The sequence below is a fragment of the Salmo salar genome, chromosome 18, assembly GCF_965601325.2.
Source record: "Salmo salar chromosome 18, fSalSal1, whole genome shotgun sequence".
In the NCBI taxonomy this organism is placed as follows: Eukaryota; Metazoa; Chordata; class Actinopteri; order Salmoniformes; family Salmonidae; genus Salmo; species Salmo salar.
The window spans coordinates 79,181,577-79,187,976 of record NC_138308.1 but is presented as its reverse complement, the minus strand read 5'-3'; the positions used below and the strand labels follow the sequence as shown (position 1 = coordinate 79,187,976).

General features: G+C 42.3%; 1 long non-coding RNA gene across 1 annotated transcript; it reads left to right on the top strand.

The window, feature by feature from the left end:
- The first annotated feature begins 638 nt into the window (after positions 1-638).
- On the top strand, positions 639-2,663 carry LOC123728743 (uncharacterized). The gene is made up of 3 exons (XR_006760494.2): positions 639-863; positions 1,426-1,518; positions 1,862-2,663. It is a non-coding gene; the product is annotated as an uncharacterized LOC123728743 (long non-coding RNA).
- The last annotated feature ends 3,737 nt before the right edge of the window (positions 2,664-6,400 follow it).

Sequence of the window (6,400 nt, the reverse complement as noted above, 5' to 3'; positions counted from 1 at the left end):
CACACACACACACACACACACACACACCTTCAGGAGTCCAGCTGTCTGTCAACATCACGGTGCCCAGATTGAGATATTCAGATGGTCTAATAAGTAACCAGTGAGTCAGATGGGGTTTCATTAGTGAGAAGGAGGAGTGAGAAGGACGGGAAAAGAAGAAGATAGTCCAGGAGAAGTGTCTGAGATGGTTGACCTCTGGACTATACAGCCCTAAGACAGGACGTGACTGGATCACCAAACAAAGGGAAGAAACGTCTGGTCTGGTCAGACTTGATTAGAATGTCTTGTCTAACTAGAGATGTAGTTACACTGTAACCGCCAAACCATCAACACACTAAGCAGCTACAGTTTGGAACACTATAGGAACATCACACAGATAGACCGATGGATGGATTAAAGGAGCATTATGTAGAATTTTTGCATTATAATGTCATAAAATGTCCATAATACATCTGCAGTAATAGTGAAATGATAGTGTTTCAATTAAAATAAAAAATATAATGCTTTGGGCCCTTACAAAATGTTATTAAGAATTTCAGTTTTCCTATTGGTCAACAAAAGCCGGTGCGTCTCTTGTTTTCGAATTGGAGGTCTGCACCCTCTCTCTTCGAGCAGTGTCACTCGGAGGCGTGGTTCTTTTTCCGAGCACAATCAACATTGGTGGATTTCTAAGGCAAGGGTCCAGCCCCCCTGGTTGCTGATACAGGTGCCAAAAAAAGGAGAAGTTTAGCCAAGCGACTAAATGATAAGGCTCGGAGAAAAACCAGAGTAAATATAGGTAACAATCTTAATCGCTCGAGAGAAGTTATGGCCCTAAATGGGCTGAAGTCTGATGCAGAGATGGCCTGTTTTTTGCTTGACAGGTAACGTTACCAAGACGTTGAGCCAGCTAAAGTAGCTAGCTAGCTAATGTTAGCTGTGACGTTTGTGAATGGAGAATCCGGGTTAGCTTTATGCTATCTAAATTATATGGCTGTCTTGATAAATAACTAAGGTTTACATAGTATTTTACGATCTTAACCAGTCAGGATATAGACATAAGCATGTATGTTTTTGAGAGTCATGATAATTTAGAACCTACTTACATTTTTGCGTTGGAGGCTCGCTAACATTTCATGTGCATTTCTGTTTGAAAGTGATAGAACTGTAATGGCGCTCAGCTGTAACGTTAGCAGCTGTAATGGTGCTCGGCAGTATAGTTGCCTCGCCTTTATGAGACTTCCAAGTGACTAACGTTATTGCTAACATTGTTTCAGTAATGTTCTAGCTAACTAGCTAACATTATGTAGCTCGGTAGAGGGTTGACAAGCAAGCTCACTAGCTAGGTTTTGTGACATACATTAGCAAGCTAGCTGGCTAGCTAGATATAATGTGATATAATACTTGGACGTGCGCAAAATAAAAATGTAATTTCTTATCTTCTAGTTAGGCCCCACCACAATCCACTCCAAGGAAAGTGTTACCTCTGCCTGCTTTATCAAGCATCAGAGTGGCATCCAGCATCACACTGTCAGATAGGTGAGAATACATGCTTAATTTCAATAGGAGAATAGCTAGATACTTTTTTCCTATTCATTTCAATGATGGCTATTGGGTAGTGTGAACTTTCTTGTGTGTGCATCATTTATGGTTGGTTTCTGTGTTTTTGTGTCCCTCTCTTTGTGCTTGCCTTCTTTGAGTAGCCTATGTGGGGGTGTATCTCTCTGGTACAGTCATGCCTCCATTTCTAGTATTCAAAATATTTGCCAGTAATGAAGATACTATATGCTTGGAGTATAACCGACTGTCTTTTTCTAAAGGGGGATGAGTTTCTGTACTCTCTGTACTTTGCTCTGTTTATCTTTCCCTTGATCCTGACTAGTCTCCCAGTCACTGCCGCTGAAAAACAACCCCACAGCATGATGCTGCCACCACCATGCTTCACCGAAGGGATGGTGCCAGGATTCCACCAGACATGATGCTTGGTATTCAGGCCAAAGAGTTCAATCTTTGTTTCATCAGACCTGAGAATCTCGTTTCTCATGGTCAGAGTCCTTTAGGTGCCTTTTGGTAAACTCCAAACGGGCTGTCATGTGCCTTTTACTGAGGAGTGGCTTCTGTCTGGCCACTCTACCATAAAGGCCTGATTAGTAGAGTGCTGCAGAGATGGTTGTCCTTCTAGAAGGTTCTCCTAGCTCCACAGAGGAATTCTGGAGCTCTGACAGAGGGACCATCGGGTTCTTGGTCACCTACCTGACCAAGGCCCTTCTCCCCCGATTGCTCGGTTTGGCCGGGCGGCCAGCTCTAGGAAGAGTCTTGGTGATTCCAAACTTCTTCAATTTAAGAATAATGGAGGCCACTGTGTTCTTGGGGACCTTCAATGCTGCAGACATTTTTTGGTACCCTTACCAAAAAAAAAAGAAAATCCTGTCTCGGAACTCCACGGACAATTCCTTCGACCTCATGGCTTTGTTTTTGATCTGACATGCACTGTCAACTGTGGAACCTTATATAGACAGGTATGTGCCTTTCCAAATCATGTACAAATCAATCAAATTTACCACCGGTGGACTCCAATAAAGTTATAGAAACATCAAAAAGGATGATTAATGGAAACAGGATGCACCTGAGCTCAATTTTGAGTCTCATAGCAAAGGGTCTGAATACGTATGTCAAAAGGTATCTGTTTTTTTACTTTTAATACATTTGCAAAAATGTCTAAAAACCTGTTTTCTCTTTGTCATTATGGGGTGTTGTGTGTAGATTGATGAGGGAAAAAAATAATTGAATCAATTTTAGAATAAGGCTGTAACGTAACAAAATGTTGAAAAAAGGGAAGGGGTCTGAATACTTTCCGAATGCACTGTACTTTTTTGGAGTTTTACATTATATTTCACCTCATCACTCGACATTCTGTGTGTCCAGTGGTTAGCTGGTAGACTGCTGCTGTAGCTGAAATGGCTGGCTAGCTAGCTAGCTAGCTATGACTATGTAAACAAATCCACAAAGGTGGAGTGACTCTAGACTTGTTGAGAAAGGGGGCAGGGGTGGGGAGGGGGAAGAGTTGTTTGAAAATAGCCTAACTGTTGTTTAAATACACCAAGCTTCCAGAATGTGGGGGGAAAAATAGCGATATCTCCTTTAACATCAGCTCACCATGCTCCTTCACACATGTAGAACCCTCTCTGGAAAGGGTTCTATATAGAACCCAAAAAGGTTCTACCTGGAACCAAAAAGGGTTCTAACTGGAACCAAATAGGTTCTACCTAGAACCAAAAAAGGTTCTTTAAAGGGTTCTCCTATGAGGACAGCCAAATAACCGTTTTAGGTTCTAGATATCACCTTTGTACAGTACAGTTCATTGATATGGGTCAGGCCAAGCAGAGCCATATACAGTAGATGAACAAGTACCATAGCAACTGCCATCAATGAGCTACACAATTTATATCTACAGGTACACAGCTTCATCTAGAATCAGGTACAAACAAACACATCAATTAAGTTTCCATGACAGTTAAATGTTGATTAAGCATGAGATGATTGAAACCACGGGTTTAGTATGCTGCTGGATGCTGCTGAGTGAAGAGACGGGAATGTATTTATTTTAATGCAATAACATTTACTTAGCCTGTAACAGAGTTGCTGGCCTGTGCTTTTTCTAATTGGTGCCAGTGGCTAAATCCTATCCATTTGCATCGACCTCCTTTGAAGACAGATGCAGATGAGCCAAACAAGTTCGCTAATTATGCCGGAGCGGAGCACGCCGAGGAGTGTGTGTGTGTGCTCTGATTGCAACGGAGTATGTATGTCTGTGTGAGAGAGATAAAGAGAGAGAGAGAGAGAGAGAAAGTGTGTAAAGTGTATGTGTGTGGCTGTGGAGCCAAGGGGATATACAGCCTGACATTTAACCAGAGTTCACCAGACACACCAATCATGAATGGAATCCCAAATTAAACTAATGCTATAAATTTACATAACTTTATATCACTGCACAAACACATTGCATGTCCAGCCCGGCAGCCCCACACCAACACCCTCAGTAGGTACCAGAACTATACTCAACGGCTGTGGAAGGAATCACCTATTGGGAATATCATTCTGACAAATAAACTTTATAATACCCCTTATGGACAATATGGTTGTATCCATAAAACCCAATGTTCTTCCATCCCATCAAACCAAACAACAAGCAACAGTCCAGCTAAAATATGCAGATGGACACACGAATCTACACCCCACGATACCTAATCTCCACTCATTGGGCTGGGGTGCGTGATGTGCTGGTTGTGTCCTGGCCGTCTAATGGCTGGTGTTGTATCCCCCAGCACATAGACTAATGGCAGCCGACGGGCCTCTATCCACTGTGCACTGTGGTTGACACACACACACACTGTCAAATTGTCCTGGAAATTCTAATCAATAATGAGGAGAGACAAGGTCAATCACCAATCAGGATATTACTTTATTCAGAACTTATTAATAACATCGATTAATTATTGCAATAATGAAGCTTGTCGACGACCCACCCGTCGGTGATTCATTGAGAAGCCCAACGAGCGGATTTGAGCCACAGCATTTTATAGCAAAGTCCATCCTCCTGGATGTTCATGACAAACAACATATGTATGGAATGGGTCACAAGGTTAAAATTCGTACGAAAGATACAAATCATTCACAGCAAACACCATCTGCAGTAAAGACTTCTCATTGTGTAGAAACCAGGGTCTGGCCCAGAGCCATCTCTCCCTGGTACCTTCCAGTCAGGCACACAGACACTAATCATGCTATGGAATGCTGTCTTTATCGCCAATCCATCATAAATCCACTGTCTGTGGTAAATCCCCCAGAGGCCCACTTTCAGTTCACACAGACACAATAGAGTTATAAGAACCCTCTATTCTGTTGCATGAAACAACCAGTTGATGCAATAATAGTATTATAACATAACCTTGTAATTTCTGTTCTGACACACACACACAAACACACACACACACTCTCCACTGTGCATTGGGCTTATGTGTGTGATGTATAGTGAAGCAGTGAGTGAGTGTAGAACAAGCAGAGTGGTGGCAGGATGCTACTGATACACTAGGAGCAGGACAGTGAGATGTTAACCCCTCTGGAAGATTTCAATGTGACACATCGTTAGCACTCACAATAGGATGCAGTCTACCCTCTAAAACATATGCAAAATACATTCTCCCGAAAAAAATGCTTAGACATCTTGGACATCTATCAGCATCTTGATGAGAGAACATATTTTAGAGAGGATCTACCCCCTATGAAACATTCTAAAAGTCATAGTTACCCTTTCATTGTCAAGGAATTTCTTTGTTCAGCTGTCAGTGTATTGTTAATGCTTTTTATTTTTTTGGAGAGTATCTGCTGCAATAGCGGGGAGCCTAATAAAATAGCTATATAAAAAAATAATGAAATAACTTAGGAGTTCATTTGATTGACGTAAAGCAGGTCAGGCAGAATGAAGAGAACTAGTAGAGGGCTACCTGAAATGACACATACACACAAAGCTGATGTAAGCCTATTTAATTCCCAGGAACAACTATTTAATAACATTTCTGTTACAAGGCAATAATAGTGCTTTTGTTTGCTACGCGCATTGAGCTCACTTTTCTGTTCATTCCCTGGTAGTTTTTTATAGGCAATGTTCTGTGTCGTGAGCTTCATGGCTTTACTCGTGTTGAATAGCTCCTTGAATAGCTCCATCACGACAAGGCAGGCTCACACACACACACACACACACACACACACACACACACACACACACACACACGCCAGGGGCAAATTGCCTGAAGATATCTGCCGCTGAACTGAAGCGCCCTAGACGGAAGAGGAGAGGCTCTCTGAAGTGAGATATATGTTTGCTTTTGAGGAACCTTACAGGAGACAGCTGCTGTGACTTACAGACCATTTGCTGCTTGTGAGGGAAAACAAGATGTAAAGCAATACTTTTCTGTGGTCCTTCCTCCGTCTGTCTGGCTGGCGCAGGCCAAATTGAAAAGAACCTGTGGACTGTAATGAAAAGAGATAGAGTTTCGCGGTGTAACCGTGTAAGCAGGGGACATATATTGGCTACACACATGCAGGCACTGGCAGGAATACACACACAACTCAAACGTACGGATGTACACACCGACACACGTACGCACCCACACACCTACCCACGCATGCATGCACACATCACACACTTACAGGGATATAATGAAGCCCTTTATCTACTTCCCCAGAGCCAGATGAACTCGTGGATACCATTTTATATCTCTGTGTGCAGTTTGAAGGAAGTTGCTATCTAGCACGATCAGTAACTAGTGTTGGGGCAATGATCGGAAGTCATTGTACTAACGCCAGTTAACTTTCCTCATACTGGATCCATTCACACCAATGCAAACTAATCATGACACAT